At 36.7% G+C, this 20,671-nt stretch overlaps 1 pseudogene; it reads right to left on the reverse strand.

The window, feature by feature from the left end:
• Nucleotides 1–19,421: 19,421 nt before the first annotated feature.
• LOC148298692 (proteasome subunit alpha type-3 pseudogene) lies at nucleotides 19,422–19,808 on the reverse strand (annotated as a pseudogene).
• Between the last annotated feature and the right edge of the window lie 863 nt (nucleotides 19,809–20,671).

The raw sequence follows: 20,671 nt of genomic DNA on the forward strand, positions 1-20,671 counted from the left end.
CAGGATCATAATCCCGGAGGCCGACTTGGACTTCGACAGTTTCTAAGAACTTCCTCTGTTTTCTCTCGGTGAGGAGCTCGTGGATCGATTTCTTCAAGAAGTCAGTGTTGATTTTAGACATTTTGGAATGTAAGGCTATAAATAATATATTATATTTCAACTTAATACGAATATTAATATTAAATCCCTAAATTCTTTCATTAAAGCCCCCGACTTAGCCACACTAATTCCCTGATTTATGGAACATCATTAAAGGCCTCAACCCTCGCACCAAAAAACATCAATTGTGCCCAAAGCTTCAACTGCCGCACCCAAACAGCTTTTTTATTTTGGATCTTTCTGGGTTTTTGACTTTGCTCAAATTGTTCTAATTTCTCGAGTAATTGACCGACCCGAATGCAAACTACTTTAAAGGCTTCTAGTATTAATGAAAATATCGGGACTATGATGCCTGACCTGCTGATATTCTGGCCTCTGGGCTTGTGTTGAGCATATATCTCAACAAAGTTATTTCGTCGAAAGTGATATCATCAATTTCGGGAGACAAAACAGGGAACTATATTGTGCACTCCTTATTTTTGTGCCAAATCTACATCGCCGTTTACCCTTTGAATAACGGCTATCCGTATATCAGTTGATAGAAAACAGCCCCCAAGCTAAACATATCGCTGATGCAATCTAATCGTGCTGTTTAGGGGTCCGATATTCCGATTATTTCTGGCGCAACGAAGCCTGGTGTCCCGCATCTCACATAGAGATATTTATTCGATTCGACGTTCGTAGCCAGGCCAAAGTCGATGAGCTTAGCAGTTCCTTCAGTATCGACCATAATGTTGTCAGGCTTAACATCTCGATGGACTATTTGCTGGGTCTGCAGTTCCAACAGTGCCGAGATCAAGTCTTTCATGATACTCCTTCTTTTTTTGTAGGGAACATTGCTTGTTTTGCTCTCCTGAATGATGCTCGACAGGGTATTCCCCTTAATGTACTATTGAGCCACATATACTGAATTTGGTGTTTCATAAACTCCTTGAAGGGTCGAAATATTCCGATGGTTGAGTCTTCGCATGAGATTTATTTCATTATCTAGCCCTTCTTTCCCATGTGTTGACTTGTAAGTTGCCAACTTTTTGAATGCCTTAATTGCATACTTCTGACCTGACGAAATATGCTCTGCCAGATACACTGATGCAAAATTGCCTCTTCCTATCTTCTTAATGCCCCTGAAAAGTTCGTGAAACCTCTTCCTCCTCATAAGCTTGATGAGCAGGTCATTCCAATCATTTAACAATCCACCACAGTTTATCTCGACGAACTCTAGTTTCAGAGAGCATTCAATCCGAAGCACCCCTTTTTCTCCTTAGCGCCCAACCATAATGTCGTAGGTATCTTCAGAGGTGATCATGCATCGTGTTTCTACTTTTTAGTTGATGAAAGTGAAAGAATTCTTATATACTGTGAGTTTGGTATCCAGTTGATTTAAGGAGAAGATGCCGGAGATCAAAGACCGTTCAGAGCTTATCTGCTCAAAAAATTTGGAATTTAGCATCTTTACTCAAAATTATGCTCATCACTAGTCTACACGGAGATATATAGTTTTCTTGCTAAATTGAAAGGTATTTTAGCATAAGTTATATTTACATATTCTACTGAAGAACAGCAACACAGAATCAATAAATATGTAGGGGATATACATAGGTAGCAGATATACAGTGATAGATATACAATAAATAGTATATGTAATAAAATAGCAAAGAAAGCATATAGATAGCTAAAAAACGTGTAGAACAAATAAACAAAGATGTAGTATCAGAAAATGGGAATTTATTGTATGCTCTCCCGAGAAAACAAGCATTCTTTCCTTTATGGAATATCTTACCCGATTTCACTGATGACAGAAATGTCCATAATCATTTTTTAATATTATGTGTTTATTTCTGTTCTTCTCGGTGTTCTTATTTTTGAAGAAAATGGAAACGGGCAGTTTTTGGGGACAAAAATTTTACAGTGTGTGTTACTTCTTTTATGTTTTACTTCTGACTCCCTCAGGCTCTTGTTCCTCCCCTCTATTAAGGGCAAATGAAAATCTTATTTCTTTCTGGTCGTTTTTATGCTTCCAATATTTAAATCAATTTTTTTTCTCGGGGAAATTTCTCCACTCTGCGCCCTATCAGTATGGCTGATTTTTATTGCTTCATTGTTTGAGCGATCCCGATAAGAAGTGAAATCGCCCAAATTTAAAATAGGAATATCATTGACTCTGCAAAGTCCACGTTTTCTTGTTTGAAGGTTGCTATTCTCCAAACGTCTGAGCTCCACACTTTAACTATTTGGAAAGTGCACCCTTTTGATAGTCTTCTACATAGCAGGAGTGAAGTTGTTGGAAAAGAGCTGATTTGTGAGTTTCATTCCTAAATTTAATTAATGTAAATAGAATTTGCATTGTTGATCTAAAATATAACGATTACTGCTCCCTATCGAATCTGTTTGATAAAATTATATTGCATTATATAGCTTTATTGGCTTGATTCCAGCAACTGCTCTTCAGGATGAAGATTATTGAAAAATTTGGCATCTAAAACTTACTGTATTGAAAGCCATGCATAAGAGAGTAGTGATTGGATTATGGGGTATATTGCAATATCAAGTGTTACACACGTATATTTATAATAATTCATATTTCGAGGATAAACATGAGTTGAATCGCTTGTTATTTCATTCCTGTTGCGATCTTTGCAATGCTTTCACAATTTATCATGGAAGCCCTCATCCCCAAAATCAAAGACTATATCCAATGTACTTTTATCCCTGACGTAGTGCTCATACCGAGAAAGAATGCAGATTTCGATAAAGAGACAGCATAGATGACTGTGGGTGCTGAAAATACAACAGAGGAAACTCTTAAAAGTCGATAAGCAGTATAGGCAAATTGAAATATGATACCCCAATAAAGTAGAAATAGTGAAACTGTTAATGATGTGAGGCCCTAAAAAATGAAGAGCCTCGTTGATAAAAATGATTTCATTGAATTCTTTTGATTCGAAATGCCATAAACATACAAATTTTGATATGCTTGATTGTTGGTCATATTAGCAATTTAATTTGCATTTTGGAGTGTACAGAGAGACACTTTTGGAATATATCACAATTATTATCGAAGCTTGTTCTCTAAAGAGTCAATTAAAGGGTTATTGATTTGAACAGTGCCAAGATCAATTGCTCAATTGCGCAAGTATAATTGACTAACTTGACAAAGAAAGCGAAATGGGGGAGAGTGCACTATTGTTCAGTTTGTTTGAGGGGTAGAATTGGAGTTACTAACTCTTTTATATTGCTCAAAGAGATATTAAGCTTACATGGAGTGATTTGGCTGATTTATAAAATATTGAAACTAACGGATACTGGATATTACTGTAGATTTGAAACTACAAAGATAAAATAGATTAATAGAGTGGGAAACTAAATCGCAGTGGAAACGAAATTGTTGAATATATACTGATTTATATTGAGTGATTTATTTATTTAGTTGGGTGTCCGGTGCTTGAGAGCGGCAATTTATCTAATTTGCACAAATGCGTATCGTCAACATAACCAACATAGCCAACATAGTCAGCATAGCCAACATAGCCAACATTTTATAAATAATCAGGAATAGAAAGTGGTATATTTTTGTTATTCAAATCTCGTATTTCTGAAATAAGATAAAGAATCAGGGGATAGTTTGTTCTCTATTTATCAGGCTAATTAATTCCAATATTGCCAATAATCATAAAGATATTTCAACTTAAGTTCCGTTCGGGTATGTCACATATGCTTTTACCACCCTGTAATGCTTTATGATGCACCATTCGGGAAATTCATTGGGGATATTGGCCCATGGAGGATGAGTGCCTTTCTTGCATTTGGCTTCATTGACAAGTGCTTCAAAGACTATCGATATTAGATGAGCCTTTTATCTGTATTTTGCGACAATATTCGCATATTACTTGGTCGTGAAATACAGGCCTGGTCCAAGTCTCCCATGAGTGCTTTATTTGAGCCCAGTCTTTAATATAGACTCTAAGCATTCAGTGGTTGTTCCATGATACAATCGAGGAGCCTTTGGACAATTTCTGGCAAAGTGGTCAGAGTCTTTATCGTCACACAATCTGCAGTAATGGCGATCATGAGTGTCCTTTTCAAAACATCCTTTGACTTTACACATTGAAAAGCAATTATAAATTCTTTGATCAAATTTGCGAAGATAACGATTGGAGGAAGTTTACCCTGATATAAAATAAGATCTATGTAATATATAATATAAGATAATGTAATACCTGCAAGTGTATAATGTGAAGCTTGATTGTATATTGAAGCATTCGCAATAAATAATGTTTATACCAAATTAAAGTTTTCCAGCAAAAGAAGCAATAAAAGACGAGATGAACACATAATAGAATGAGCCAAACCAAACCGAGGATAATGATATGCTATAGAAATATGCAAGCTGTGCTGCTGCCTAATGCGAAGAGTCACTTCGAACTCAGCGCAATAGTATAATGCCCTATGATACGAACATCAAGTCAAACTAAAGTAGTTTTGGTAGTGAAACAAACTGCCAGGCCAGCACAAAGGGATACAAAATTTTGTTGCATATTTTTGTCGCCAATATCAACGTGCATTATGTCAAATGCCACAGGAATGCATTCGGCAGCCTATAAGAGTTGTATCGAATCCCGATCTCAGCCTAAGAAAGATATAGCCTAAGCAAGTGTCTGCCCCTAATTTTTGAGCTCAACGAGGCCAAACTCATGAGGAGCATCTTGTTAAGAAACCAGCAAACCAAGTAAACCATCTCTGAGTATGTGCAGAGCTATGCCAAGAGGTAGCACATTCTCGACAAAAGCAGCAAGATGCGTTCAGTTATTCAATCAAGCTCATAATGCGAGAATCAGGACAATCCTGCTCAGAACTAAAAGTAGCATGTTCCATGCGAAGGTAGCGAAAAATCAACCAAAACAAGTAAGCCACGATAGTTCATGCTTCGCGAGCCGATCTAAAAGAGAAGCCATAATCGAACCAATTTCAACTTGAGCCAATCCATGCGCGCTCCCAATAACTGCTCGATGTCAGAAAAGATTTAAAGGCTGAAGCAGAAGCAGACCAAGTTTATAAATATTATGATAAAGAATCGCATCGCTGAGCAAATTCGTAATGCCAACTCGCAAAACTAAATGAAGGAGGGTGCGGACATAGCGAATAATGTGAAAGAGTAGAATAGCAAGAATTAAACGATGCTTAATGCACGGAACAACCGAGTTGGTCTACCGAGCCATCAATCGCATTTTAAGGCAAAACGGGTCGAGTCGCTGAGCTACAATAACTCTTTGGCTGCCGATGAAAGGCGTTTGGGCTACTTCGGGTTCCGAAAATAGTTAAAACTGCGCAAGTAATAAATTATAAAAGAGCGAATCTGCAAGAGACTAATTACCATCAATAAGACTCCTTCTCAATATCTAGTTGAGCCAGAGCCTCAAGGCTATGAACAAAAAAAAAAATGCTGGGAACGCAGCAATCACAAAATTGATAACGCGAACTCCACTTGTCGCACCAATCATAATACGCTCTACAGTCTTTCAAAGTTCGACTGCATCCATCTCCAAGCATCGCACGCATCGAAACAGCGCTCGCTTAATCAAGAGGATAACTTCAATAGGCGGCTTATTTGGAAGTCGTTGGACTCGAAGTTGTCCAATGCTAAATTTATAGGCTCCCACAATGGCAGCCGGTATTGAACAATAAGAATATTTTTCATAGCTTTTTATTAGATTCCAAGTTATTACTCGTTAATGCACTAATGTGCTCGTTTAAATTAATTTTAATGATGATCAAATATCTCATAAGCCGAGCCAACCCTACTCGTCAACTATCGATAAGTGACCAATTCTTAAAACCACCCTCACTTTTCTCGTTCCAAACTCGAGTCTATTTTTGCTCAGCAGAAAACAAAAATAATGAGCCCAGCGAAAAATAAAATCCATAACAAAAAAAAGACTTTTTAGCAAATCGAAAAATGAAGTTAACATTCGGCGCAGCATATAAACACCCTCTGAAATCAATGCTCATCCGAAAAACCAGTCAAAACCCTCGGGAAGACCCTCGGGAAGACCTTTGGGAAGCACCGAAGCCATCATGGAACTTCAAATATAATTCAAAATATGGGTATAAAGATTGGATCAAAGGATTTTCCATTTTTGGATACGTCCTTCTTTCAATGACGCTCTTGCAAACTTTGATTAAACCGCCACAAAGAGAACAGGTTAAGGGGTCCAGTGAGATCATCAAGGAAATTATCCAAGATTAAAATGTTGCCAAAGTATAAATACACAAGAGCTTCTATACAAGGGTTTGGGTCATCCTCAAAACAAAAATCTCGAAGAAAGTCGAGTATGTTATGAATGAGGATGAGCTGACGCAGTTTTTATCGGAGCTCTAAAAAGTACGGAATGGGACAACAGAAGTATAGTTTATTTTTTAGAGCGTGCCTGAGGAGTCCAAACAAAGACGTTATGTTCTTTTTGCACTGGCTATTTCTGCTGCTCTGATTTTATTTTCATCACTCAATAAAATTAAGGCATCGTTTAGTTCAAAAGGAGGAGGAATCAGTTCAGTCTTAAAAATTTAAAAATTCAAGCCTATCAAGCCAGAAAACATCCAAACCAAGTTTAAGGATGTTGCAGGAATGCATGAAGCCAAGTTTTAAGTGACTTAATTTGTAGATTTTCTCAAACAACCGCAAAAGTACATATAAATGGGCGCAAAAGTGCCCAAAGGAGCTCTTTTAACAGGGCCGCCGGGGACTGGGAAGACATTGCTGGCCAAGGCATGTGCGGGATAAGCTGGGGTTCCATTCTTCTACGTTTCAGGTAGTGATTTTGTCGAAAGGTTTGCTGGTTTGGGAGCCAGTCGAATAAGAAGCCTATTTGATGAAGCTGAAAAGAATTCTCCCAGCATAGTATTCATTGACTAAATCGATGCAATTGGGAAGAAAAGAGACTCAGGTCCATTTGCGAACTAAGAAAGAGATAACACTTTAAATCAGTTACTGGTAAGAATGGATGGATTCGACACTCAGAACAAAGTCATTGTTATGGCGGCGACAAATCGAAAAGATATGCTCGACCCAGCTCTCTTGCGGCCCGGAAGATTCGATCGGTCCGTGGAAATCGGGATTCCGAACTTCGAAGAGAGAAAGTAAATACTAAAAGTGCATTTGGCGAAGGTTACTTACGATCCCTCGCTTACCATCGAGGAAATAGCGAAAAAGATTTCTCTAATTACACCAGGGTTCAGCGGAGCATAGCTAGCAAACACATGCAACTAAGCAGCAATACTGGCTGCAAGAGATTAGCTCGATTTTATTCCCTTCGTTAAGTTCTAAAAAGCAACTGAAAGAGTCCTCGCAGGCCTATAAAAGAGAAATATCTTCACCTTGCAAGAAAAATAAATGCTAGCGTACTACGAATGCGGGAAGGCTGTCGTAAGTTGGTTCACTTAGGGATCAGACCCTGTCATTAAAATATCAATCCTTCCATTCTCCAAATCGAACAAAGGGTACTCTCATAGCATCCGAGACGAAACATCTTTGCATACATTAGATTAACTACTTGCCAAGGCCAGCTGCTATATAGCAGGAAGAGCAGCAGAACAGCATTTCAAAAATCATACCACAACGAACGGGGATAAAGATCTTGAAAGAGCACGGAAGATAATCACAATGATTGTTACGAAATTCGGAATGACTGAACCTTTAAAGATGATGGCGTTTCCTGATTACGATTTCACGCGTAAGCCCTACTCATAAAAGATCGAATCCGTCATCGACCAATAAATTAGTCATTTAATAAAAAACGTCCAAGCCAAAGTTAACTAGTTAATAAAATCGAAATAATAGAGCATATTGGCACTCAAGTCGAAGCTATTGGAGCTCGAAACATTGACTCATAACGACATAAAATAAATTTTAGGGGAACGTCCATTCGAATCCAATGATAATTATCAAGCTTATCTCACAGATAACGAGGCAAGTAAGCTCAATTAAGGTGGCGCAGGGGCAGCTACAGCTTGATTATCACCTGATCTTAAATTATCATACTCAATTTATTCGAAATATATGTGAGAAACGTGGGATTGTAGTAGAAATAGAACTTATGGAATTATTGCTGCAGATCCATAATGAAAAGGGCAGATTTTTTTGGTTCGCATTGATTCCAACACCATATCCGCATCATATCAATACCATATTACATGCAAAGTGAGAAGTAGATCGTATAATTAATAGAAGGATCAAAAAATGTTGCATTAATCTTTTTGTCGAATTTTAGGTCGATTGCCACTCTTTCCCGTATTGTTCTTATCAGCTTTTTAGTTATTTTTCTTCTCATCCTCTTATTTCTTTTTGCTGTAGTCCAGCTCAATTTTCGACATGACGTCAAAGTTGCTGACGATAATGCCTTTGCTTTGGTTGGCAGAAGAGGGAGTTTTTTTCATTTGCTAATTCTTGCCGGGGGGACTGAACGTTTGATGTTCAGAAGAGCAGAAGCTCGATTTTGCATTATATTGGGATTAGCTATCTCTCTCTGTGAGTTCATCTTAGTCTTTTTCTGCCTCTGGAATTGATAGCCCCCAGAACTTTAATTACAACGGCTCATCAATCATCTGAAATATCGTGGACTCAGACAAATCGGTAATCGAGTGTGAAGCTTTATATGTGAATGCTGGTGGGCTTTGCGGTAGGGTTCTATATGAAACTTTTTTAAACGATTTTTAAGGCAGGTTATACTCTATTTGGATTGTTTAGTATGTATGTGCGGACTGAATTTGGACATTCTCGATTTTTATCACAAAAAATAGAGTCTTTTCAATCATATCTCGAGGGTTGTGGATTACGATCCCTTTCTCTGTCTACTCAGAGATATCTTGCTGGCCCTTCATCTCAGTAGGGTAGATATGAACATGAGCTTTGCCTATTTGCTTCCCCTTCTGCACGATCGTTATTTATCCCGCGAAGCTCAGCTTATAGAACAGAATTTAAAAGGATATATGCGCAGTGCCAAAGAATGTCAAAGCAGGCGGATCCCAATAAGGGTCAATATCTTTATTGCTGATCTATATTATCGGAAGGTTACCTGTGGATCATTCGGTGATCGGATGTATATTTCAAACATTGATATGGCGAGCTCAAATCGATTGTAAAACACCTCGACTGGCCAAAAGTATCCTCGCCTTTCAGACCTATTCACCACATGAATGGATATTCTCAGTTTGTTCTTATAATGTGCATTTTTCAGGACATCGATAATTTCTCCCTCGCTAAAGTATTTGTAATCAATCGATAGGCCGCATTAGATACTTTTGTTCATTTCCTTCGCAATAAGGTTAAACTTCTCTACCATGGGAACTAACTCTAGGAGCTGCTTTTGGAGTTCAATGCGTTACTTCTTAATGAGCAGCTCTTTGAGTTCAAGTGTATTTTTATTTTTCTTGGAGAGCTCGAGTTTGTACTAGTTGAGAATATTCTAATTATTGCACATGACCATTTTGATCTCCAGCTACTTCTTAATTTCCCCTTCCTTGATTTGCATTTATCTCTTCATTTATTGCTCTATGTGATGAATTTGCTCCAGGTTTTGCTCCAGGTTCTCGATTGTCCGTATTTTATTGTCAAGCTGCTGCTGTGCTAACTCAAGCTCCTACTTATTTTTATTGAACTCCTATATTTATGTTTGCTACTTCTTTTCTAAGTCCTGCTTATATTTCTCTATCTACTGCTTGATCTTTTATCGCTCTTGTTGAAGCTTTTACGACTCTTTATGCTGTACTTCTAACGTTTGTTGCAGTTTATTCAACTATTCCTATTTCTTGCTTTATATCTGCTATAACTGTTTTTTATATTGCTCCTACTGCTCCATCAGTTTGTTTTGAAGTAGCTTTTCATTCTACATTTTCATCTGTTCGTAGTTCACTTCTATTTATTGCAGCACTTTCTTTCGAATTTCCTCCTCTTCTTCAGCAAGAGAACTTTTCAGGGATTTGATTTAGCCATGATGCTGGTTTTGAACTTATGATATCGCAAAAGGATAGTCTATATCTGCTGCCTTAGGAGTTACCCCCTTAATTTAACGAATCGGGCCATTGTATATTTTTACTAAGAATGCACATCCCGTTCCGAATATCAAGCGATCCATGTTCATTAGTTCTATCTTGTCCTTCATTTGGACAGCTTCTCCATTGACGTAGGTGTAGTCACTTGCTTGCTCATCGCAGATTTCTATATATATTTTGCCTTCCACATTGCTGATCCGAGCATGAAGAGGCTGCACCCCTAAAGCGGCAAGAACGATGTCAGGACGTGGATCTGCATTTTTGTTGCCAATCAGGAGGTCGTTGACGCAACTGTACTTGAGCCTGCAGCTGAGCATTTCGTCTTCAGTGAGATTTGTGATGTAGGGATCTGTTTAATTAACAATGAATTTGTCACTGGTCGAAAAGCTGAGATTGCTTTCGGTAAAGCTGGTATCTTTATTGTCATCAAAGTTCATCAAGAAGTTCGAATCATCTGAACTATTATCATCTCCCTCGAACACTCCCAACTCTGCCATGTTTTCATTCATATACTGGTAATTCTCAATAGTTTCCGAGTTTATCACTGTCTTGTTAAATCTGGCTTCCTGGAGCATTTTCTTGAGCATTTTATTCTCCTCTCTCAGCATGCGAATCAGCTTGTCCACATCACTTTCATTTATTAAGGCCTTATTCTATATCTTCTTTGCTCTTTGGGCGTAACGGAGAGTCGACAGAGTTTATTCATAATTGTCATCAGCGGGCGAAATTGCACATATCATAGCAGTTCTGGAATTACCTCCGAGAGCACTCCTTAAAATGTAAGTTAATTTTGAATCCCGGTACGGCACAAATGTCTTGTCAGTCTTTGAGGCATTCTCTGCCAGTATCTCGATAACCCTCCCGAGAGTCGAAAGTGATTGATTGATTTTGGCTGCCTCCCTGAGACGATCTTTCGAGCTCACCCCAGTCTTCCCGACAGACTAACTTCCTGCTAAGTCGACGAGATAAATAGTACTATACTTGATGCCCGTTTGCCTAAATTATTGAAGTCATTACGAAGCAGAAATCTGATTCTTTTGTATGAAGCTTATTGAGACAATTGTATGAGATCGCGAGCTGCTTTCGTTCATGAGAGTGGCGGCCATCGATCTATTGTTCGACCCTTCCTCTATTTTCTTCTCTATTTATTCATAGTTCTTGACCGAGTGCTTTTGCAGTCCCTGCACATAGACTCCCAACTGCTTATGCTCGCAAATTTTCAGCTCGATCTTTTTACCCTTTCCGATGAGCAAATCGCGCAGTGATTCATTGTAAATTTACATCATGCTGACTTTGACTTCATATGTGCAATTGGAGTTAGGGTCATTGCGTATCTTCATGAAAATTTGGTCGCAGACTTGCGGGATGATGCCCTTGTTTTCGCCATAGCCGAGCATCGAGTAACTCTTGCCCGAGCCTGTCTGCCCGTAGGCAAATAGACAACAGTTGTAGCCCTACCTATATTATCAATATTCTTACCATGCATTTACGAGGATTTCTGCCCCTATTTAATTGTACACCCTGGTTTGGTCAGCATACTTTTGGTCAACAGGAATGAAAATGCCATCTGGATCGACCATAAATTTGTCATGCGACCAGAAAGAATAATCATAATTGAATGACTTTTTCTCTCCCGTTTCCGAAATTACGGATGTGATCTGCCCTTACATTTCGATGCAATTCCTACAGTTCAGCTGCTATTATCGCTTATTGAACGGCCGAACTCTGACACCGACTTTGACACTCATCTTATTCACTCTATTTATTATTATTCCCACTCGACAAACAAACAATAAAATACATATTCAATCATCCTGAGATTAATTTAAAATTCATCAAATAATAGAGCAGAAAACCATGAAGAAAAACACCGAAGGGCAACCACAGTCAAAGTTCGTGCCTGTTCTCTAGGTATTCAGCAAGAATAGAGATATTGATGTCGCCAATCCTTATCACCTTGACGGAGACATGGAAATGTATACTTAATAAAAACTGAAGTAAAGATAGGAACTCGCAGCCGACTCTGATATTAAAAAATAAATACAAACCATCATTGATCTTTATCAATTTAGTTCAGAGGGAACCATCAAGTATGAATAATATAAAAGAATGCAAACCAAAATGGCCTTGACTCTTCGCTCTGATATTTAGTAAGAAGAACTGGAGTTTATTGTTGAACAAGATTGGGAGTTGGATAACACAGATGGTCAAATTACTCGATAAGCACTGACATAAAAAATATTTTAAATAGTTGACGTTTGGACCATTGGAACGAATAAGTAGTAATACTTGACTTTTATAAAATTACTTGCGAAAAAAATAGGAAAAGCGAAAAAGAAGAAGCAATGATCATATAAAAGGATATTATAGGCACGAATAATAAGTTGTCATTAGTCTTGATGAAAAGGATTATGTCATTGAAGAGATATTTATTCATACGAATCACAATAAATAATCAAGTGACGAATTATTTTTTTCAGTTAAAAATTGACAATATAGAGTTTCTCAAGGAGTCATGAGCAGATGTGGGAGAAGTTAGCAAGGAAGTATGTTTCTATTTTGATGATTATTACTTTTAAAGAGCATTTTGGTTATATTATAAAGCCTTTTTATTAGTAATGTCAAAATTCCCATCTTTCTTTAATGATTTCAGCTGATCTATCTGAAATGAATTAGTTGAAGATAAGACATCCTTCTTTTACTTGAGAGATATATTATCTTTAGTAACAGATTTTACAAACTACTTCTATTTAGCCTATGTCTTATCTTTGTCTAGAGATTTCATATCCTTCTTTAAGTTCTTCTATTTTTCAGCTTTCTTATCTTTTGCATCAGATTTAACATCTTTCTTTTCTTTCTTCTACTTATCAGCCTTCTTATCTTTTGCATCAGATTTCACATCTTTCTTTAGCTTATCAGTCTTCTTATCTTTTGTATCAGATTTCACATCTTTCTTTTCTTTCTTCTACTTTTCAGCTTTCTTATCTTTTGCATCAGATTTAACATCTTTCTTTTCTTTCTTCTACTTATCAGCCTTCTTATCTTTTGCATCAGATTTCACATCTTTCTTTAGCTTATCAGTCTTCTTATCTTTTGTATCAGATTTCACATCTTTCTTTTCTTTCTTCTACTTTTCAGCTTTCTTATCTTTTGCATCAGATTTAACATCTTTCTTTTCTTTCTTCTACTTTTCAGCCTTCTTATCTTTAGCATCAGATTTAACATCGTTCTTTTCTTTCTTCTACTTTTCAGCCTTCTTATCTTTAGCATCAGATTTAACATCTTTCTTTTCTTTCTTCTACTTTTCAGCCTTCTTATCTTTAGCATCAGATTTAACATCTTTCTTTTCTTTCTTCTACTTTTCAGCCTTCTTATCTTTAGCATCAGATTTCACATCTTTCTTTTATTTCTTCTACTTATCAGCCTTCTTATCTTTTGTATCAGATTTCACATCCTTCTTTAGCTTATCAGCCTTCTTATCTTTTGTATCAGATTTCACATCTTTCTTTTATTTCTTCTACTTATCAGCCTTCTTATCTTTTGTATCAGATTTCACATCCTTCTTTAGCTTATCAGCCTTCTTATCTTTTGTATCAGATTTCACATCTTTCTTTTCTTTCTTCTACTTATCAGCCTTCTTATCTTTTGCATCAGATTTAACATCTTTCTTTTCTTTCTTCTACTTTTCAGCCTTCTTATCTTTAGCATCAGATTTAACATCGTTCTTTTCTTTCTTCTACTTTTCAGCCTTCTTATCTTTAGCATCAGATTTAACATCTTTCTTTTCTTTCTTCTACTTATCAGCCTTCTTATCTTTTGCATCAGATTTAACATCTTTCTTTTCTTTCATCTACTTTTCACCCTTCTTATCTTTTGTATCAGATTTCACATCTTTCTTTTCTTTCTTCTACTTTTCAGCCTTCTTATCTTTTGCATCAGATTTAACATCTTTCTTTTCTTTCTTCTACTTATCAGCCTTCTTATCTTTTGCATCAGATTTAACATCTTTCTTTTCTTTCTTCTACTTTTCAGCCTTCTTATCTTTAGCATCAGATTTAACATCGTTCTTTTCTTTCTTCTACTTTTCAGCCTTCTTATCTTTAGCATCAGATTTAACATCTTTCTTTTCTTTCTTCTACTTTTCAGCCTTCTTATCTTTTGCATCAGATTTAACATCTTTCTTTTCTTTCTTCTACTTATCAGCCTTCTTATCTTTAGCATCAGATTTAACATCTTTCTTTTCTTTCTTCTACTTTTCAGCCTTCTTATCTTTAGCATCAGATTTAACATCGTTCTTTTCTTTCTTCTACTTTTCAGCCTTCTTATCTTTTGCATCAGATTTAACATCTTTCTTTTCTTTCTTCTACTTTTCAGCCTTCTTATCTTTAGCATCAGATTTAACATCGTTCTTTTCTTTCTTCTACTTTTCAGCCTTCTTATCTTTAGCATCAGATTTAACATCTTTCTTTTCTTTCTTCTACTTTTCAGCCTTCTTATCTTTAGCATCAGATTTAACATCTTTCTTTTCTTTCTTCTACTTTTCAGCCTTCTTATCTTTAGCATCAGATTTCACATCTTTCTTTTATTTCTTCTACTTATCAGCCTTCTTATCTTTTGTATCAGATTTCACATCCTTCTTTAGCTTATCAGCCTTCTTATCTTTTGTATCAGATTTCACATCTTTCTTTTATTTCTTCTACTTATCAGCCTTCTTATCTTTTGTATCAGATTTCACATCCTTCTTTAGCTTATCAGCCTTCTTATCTTTTGTATCAGATTTCACATCTTTCTTTTCTTTCTTCTACTTTTCAGCTTTCTTATCTTTTGCATCAGATTTAACATCTTTCTTTTCTTTCTTCTACTTATCAGCCTTCTTATCTTTTGCATCAGATTTAACATCTTTCTTTTCTTTCTTCTACTTTTCAGCCTTCTTATCTTTAGCATCAGATTTAACATCGTTCTTTTCTTTCTTCTACTTTTCAGCCTTCTTATCTTTAGCATCAGATTTAACATCTTTCTTTTCTTTCTTCTACTTTTCAGCCTTCTTATCTTTAGCATCAGATTTAACATCTTTCTTTTCTTTCTTCTACTTTTCAGCCTTCTTATCTATAGCATCAGATTTAACATCTTTCTTTTCTTTCTTCTACTTATCAGCCTTCTTATCTTTTGCATCAGATTTAACATCTTTCTTTTCTTTCTTCTACTTTTCAGCCTTCTTATCTTTTGTATCAGATTTAACATCTTTCTTTTCTTTCTTCTACTTATCAGCCTTCTTATCTTTTGCATCAGATTTAACATCTTTCTTTTCTTTCATCTACTTTTCACCCTTCTTATCTTTTGTATCAGATTTCACATCTTTCTTTTCTTTCTTCTACTTTTCAGCCTTCTTATCTTTTGCATCAGATTTAACATCTTTCTTTTCTTTCTTCTACTTATCAGCCTTCTTATCTTTTGCATCAGATTTCACATCTTTCTTTTCTTTCTTCTACTTATCAGTCTTCTTATCTTTTGCATCAGATTTCACATCTTTCTTTTATTTCTTCTACTTTTCAGCCTTCTTATCTTTTGTATCAGATTTCACATCTTTCTTTAGCTTATCAGCCTTCAAATCTTTTGCATCAGATTTAACATCTTTCTTTTCTTTCTTCTACTTATCAGCCTTCTTATCTTTTGTATCAGATTTAACATCTTTCTTTTCTTTCTTCTACTTATCAGCCTTCTTATCTTTTGTATCAGATTTAACATCTTTCTTTTCTTTCTTCTACTTATCAGACTTAACATCTTTCTTTTCTTTCATCTACTTTTCAGCCTTCTTATCTTTTGCATCAGATTTAACATCTTTCTTTTATTTCTTCTACTTTTCAGCCTTCTTATCTTATGTATCAGATATCACCTCCTTCTTTTTTTTTTCAATCTACTTTTCATTCCTATCAGATTTCACATTCTTCTTTTACTTTTTATCCTTTTTTTCTTTTGCGTCAGATTTCACATCTTTCTTTTATTTCTTCTACTTTTCAGCCTTCTTATCTTATGTATCAGATATCACCTCCTTCTTTTTTTTTTCAATCTACTTTTCATTCCTATCAGATTTCACATTCTTCTTTTACTTTTTATCCTTTTTTTCTTTTGCGTCAGATTTCACATCTTTCTTTTATTTCTTCTACTTTTCAGCCTTCTTATCTTATGTATCAGATATCACCTCCTTCTTTTTTTTTTCAATCTACTTTTCATTCCTATCAGATTTCACATTCTTCTTTTACTTTTTATCCTTTTTTTCTTTTGCGTCAGATTTTACATCTTCTTATTTTTATTTTTTTTCTTTTCTTTATCCCTATTTCTATTTTTACTCTTCCTTTCCGACGCTTAATCTATTTTATATTTATTCCCTTTCTAATTGAGACCAATATTTTTTTTTTTAATTTTATTCGATCTTGTATTAGTTATATTTCATCTATTTTTTTCTTTAATTATCATCGGTTTTTCTGATTGGATTGCCGATGGAATTGGTGTGCTTCTCAGATTGTTATTTGTTGGGGAATTTGACCAGTTGTGAAATTTGGTCAATCATAGAATCCGCCTTTTATGTGTCATCTCCGGCAAAGACCCTAATTTATTCTTATAATAGTGCAAATTTATCTTTTTTTACATCCGATTTGGACGCTTTATTAGCTTTGTGCAAAAATGATTTTCGTTGGTCCTATAATTTTCTCCATTACTCCTTCCATAACGCGTGGTTGGCAGTGGTATAGGGAGTCTATGGAATTACAGGACTCAAAGCCGCCATGATCGTGGTATAGGATGGAATCAATAGATGTGTTGTCAACAGCACGAAGGCCCAGCACAACAGTATTATCCCGATCAATATTTTTCGACCTAGCAAGGTGGAAGGAGGGGCGGCTGTTTCAACGATTTACATTATTCCTATTAATTATAGAATTAATGACAAACTAAGTTTAATCTGCGCCTTAAAGCTGTTCTCAATCGAACTGTTTGGAATAATGAAAAAACACGAGCCCTTGCGCTTATTAGCTCGTTTATCAACTCGGAATCTTGACACTAAATTTATTCGGCATATTCAACAATCCAAGAAATATATTAAAATGCCCCTACAATTAAATTAATTGAATATCATCAGCTAAACATCATCGTAGTGTCAGCAAACGCAATGATGAGTTCAACCCACTTGGTTTCGATATTTTCATTGTATATTTACTGGATTATAAGCAGCCAAACATAATCTGTTTGGGAGATATACTCCAAAGATTCGATTGTCAGCCATTTTGAGGAAAGGATGGCAGTCCGCAATTAGAGAGGCTGAATCTGAGCATTGGCCAAGAACAAAGATAGTTACTATAATTGCAATAATACTCAGCGCCTCGAGCCGAGATTACAGCATCGAGTGGGCTTCAGCCCTGACATTTTGATCCATCATTTCCACAAATACCTATATCCTCAACCCAAGTGCGAAAGCGCTGCAATCTATGTAAAATTAGTTCCAATAAGAATATATTGGCCTGAATATATTGGATATGATATGGAAGATTAACAAATAGCATGGAGTATATAAACTTTAAGAAGGCGATGAAGGAATCCTTGCCAAGTAAGTAAATTTGAAAGCAGCTTGGCGTTTTAATATAGTCGATGGCTTTATATTATTTATATTATAACTTGCAGTTTGGCCAGCAGCTCAATCAGCTCAATATTACGAATAATAAACTTAAAATATCGTCCTTTGAATGAACCCCTTAGAGACTCCTGCTCACGGACAGAATATAAAGCCGGCTTTCTCCTCAGGATCCTCGAAAAACTTTCTGCAGCATTTCGAATCCATCAACACGCCCATTAAACCTCAATCGGTCCTGCGCCCATTTTACAACACTAATACAAACATGCATGCCAGCGTCGTCTCCCAAATGCCAGGCAACAGCAAGTCGTATATCTCAGTGATAGAAGGGTACAAGCACTCCCCAACTATCATTGATAAAATTGTGGCTGAGCCGGTAATGAGTTTTAGTGATGTTTTGAGAAACAAAAATTCAATAATCTTCAATGAATTTGATGCCAAAGATCGGATCATGAAGCCAATGGTGATAAATCTGGATCCGAACATCCAGCAGCGGATCGAAAGGATCAATAATTTTTATGAGAGTCCACATCCGCAGAGAAGCAAAAACAATTAAGTTCAAAACAAATATCATTTCTCAAATTACTCAAGCTATATGTCGATTGTGTCAGATCTCGAACTTGTGGCTGCTCCAAAGGAACGATCATAATCGAGAAGCCGAAGCAAGGAGCCTGAATAAAATATACGCAAACCTTTGTCAGATAATAAGTCAACTCCTCCAAAGTATAGATCGAGCAATCAGTTTGTGAGTGAGGACTCTCCCAACAAAACAAACGATCGCGAAGGAAATATCAGCAAGATTATCAAATTAGAGGAGAGTCCGAGATCAAACTAAATAGCCGATGCCACGACCCAGCGAGTCACGCAGCCCAAGTGGAAGAAAATAGATTTGCTGTTGATGGAAATCATGCGATAAAAGAAGAGGAAAGGACTCGTGAAGGACTACTATCAAATAGTAGAGATGAAGCTGGTCGAACTACTCGAATATATCCTCCATGATGAGCTCGAGTATTTCGCTCTTTCCTTAGTCGACAAGATGAAAAAAGTGCTCAAGAACCTCTAGAGTTTCAAGGGCAAGCAAGTCGATGGGGAGCCCAAAGTTAACATACTGAGGATATTCTTTGAAGAGTTTCGTAACTTAAAACAATAGAAGGAATAAGAGGTCCAAGAAGATAACCACATCACACTTGAGGAGGGCATTCCAGTGAAAAATAAAAAAGATGACAATGTGTTTAAGAAGACATTCGTCCCACCCACCAAACCTCAAGCAAAAATCAAGAAGCCTTCAGATACATTCAGCGTAGGAGGCCGACCCTCCAAAGCACCAAAAGTATCGGCAAAGTCAAACAAGAATCGAGATGCAGACGATGAGTGGATGGGGTCACTAAAATGATGGATGATTTCTTTTCATTATTTTCCATTCATGCGAAGATATTGATGAGTACGGATGCTAATAAAACTAATAGAACAAATTAGATATCATAATCATTATCAACCCATTTGCTACTCGTCAACTGCTGCTTCTGCACTTTTCAGGGCCTCTTCAATTAGGCTTTGAGGCACGTTGCGGTGCGTATTTTTCGACTCCTCACAAATCCAACTCAGCTCATACTCATACTTCTTATCTCTTGACTCTTCATGGGTTTGGAGCAATCTATGTCTTTAAATATATGTACATCTTGCACACGTAGAATAAGGCTTCGCGGCATAGCAATTTTGAAAAGTCAGTCTTCTCGAACTCGGCTTTGGCAGTTTGGCGCCCCTTGCCAGCTGTGCAGCACTTGTAGCCATAATAAGTCCCAGAAGGCTCAATCATGAATAGTTGATAGCCTTCATCTTGGTTGTAGGAGCATAATATTTCAGTAGATCCAAATGGTCTCACTGAATTGTAAAGGGTGTAAGCGTTTAAATAGAGCGATAATCTATTCGCCAACGTGCGGCCATTAATTTGAACGTCAAAGTCCTTGGTGAATTTCTGGCTTTCGCTTCTACCATAGGACATGACATGCCTGCCATCAGGGACTTTTCCGCAAATGGCCATTCCGATGTGCTTATCAACATTGAAGACTCTTTTGTGTGTATTCGCGACAAGAAGCTTGGAGTAGATTAGTTTTTCAGCCCCAATTATAACTCCATCTCGGCACTTCACCCCGACAATAGTCCTACGAACAATAACATATGTCGTACTCTCCAGCTTCAACAGCCTTGTTCGCGTACTCTAATTGAAGGATTCGGCCTTCTTGGCTGTAGGTGATGCAATCTCTGTCAAACTCTGACATTGGTTTAAAATATTTTTAAATTATGATATCTACGAATCAATATTGCATTTGCATAATCTATGTATGAACAGCATTTTAACTAAAACGATCCTGATAAGTGAAACTTATCTCATTCAAATTAATCCATCATTACTTAATATTACTTTACGATGGATAAGACTCCAGCTCTCGGCGGGCCCAACAACCCGAAGAACCGCCGAAGGTAAATTTAATCGGAAATCAACCTGCGCGAAATGATCATCATCGACAATGGAACATAGTGCATCAAGTTTGGCAGATCCGGCTGCGACTACCCCTCAGTCATCATCCCTACCATCACAGGCTATCCTTCTGTCATCTCATAGAATGATGCCACTCCTCCCAAAAAGATGTACTTCGGCAAAGAACTCCAAGAGATGATCGAAACCAAAAAATATAAAATCGAATTTTAAAAGCCAATCGTGAATAGCGTAATTGGAGGCTATGACAGCTTCGACAAATCTGTCTAAGAAATGGTATCCCTGTATGGGTATGCAATCGGCGAGCTGATGGGAGTCGATCTGCCCTCGGCTTCTCTTTTAATTATCGACTCTCCAGTTAACTCAAAATAATACAAAGCACAAATCGTTTAAACCCTCTTCGACAA

Source organism: Brachycentrus maculatus, unplaced genomic scaffold (assembly GCF_059751285.1).
Source record: "Brachycentrus maculatus isolate JH-2025_06_01 unplaced genomic scaffold, ASM5975128v1 h1tg001729l, whole genome shotgun sequence".
Taxonomy (NCBI): Eukaryota; Metazoa; Arthropoda; class Insecta; order Trichoptera; family Brachycentridae; genus Brachycentrus; species Brachycentrus maculatus.